Consider the following 498-nt stretch of genomic DNA (forward strand, 5'->3'; position numbering starts at 1 on the left):
ATATATATTATTTTATTGGTATACATATGTATATATATATAGAAAATACAAAATGGGACAAGAATGCAAAACATCCAGATAGACGATACAAAGAAAGCAAGGTGAGGTCATTCGGTGTTTTCTTTCCTCAGTTGAGTTCCCAATTATCTTTGCAATTTCGGCTGGTTATATGTATATATATAAAACCATGACCTCTTTTCATTCAGTTTTACCTTATTTCTTTACTCATATATACTTATCTGTTTTATCACCACTCTTCTTTATTTAATAATTTCATATAATTTTCTGAGTTTGTTTCCTCTTTCTCCTTCCAGTTTTTTCTATTTATCATCCTTATTTTTTGAGAGTATCTTTATATATTTTTTAATTAACTACTAACAATAAGATTTGAAATTCCTAACATTCTAAATTTAATAATAAATTTCAGATTGCTACCTATTCCTCTCCTGATAGTTAATGAACATATATATATATACATATATATATATACATATATAT

The sequence above is a fragment of the Octopus bimaculoides genome, chromosome 10 (assembly GCF_001194135.2).
Source record: "Octopus bimaculoides isolate UCB-OBI-ISO-001 chromosome 10, ASM119413v2, whole genome shotgun sequence".
NCBI classification, from domain to species: domain Eukaryota; kingdom Metazoa; phylum Mollusca; class Cephalopoda; order Octopoda; family Octopodidae; genus Octopus; species Octopus bimaculoides.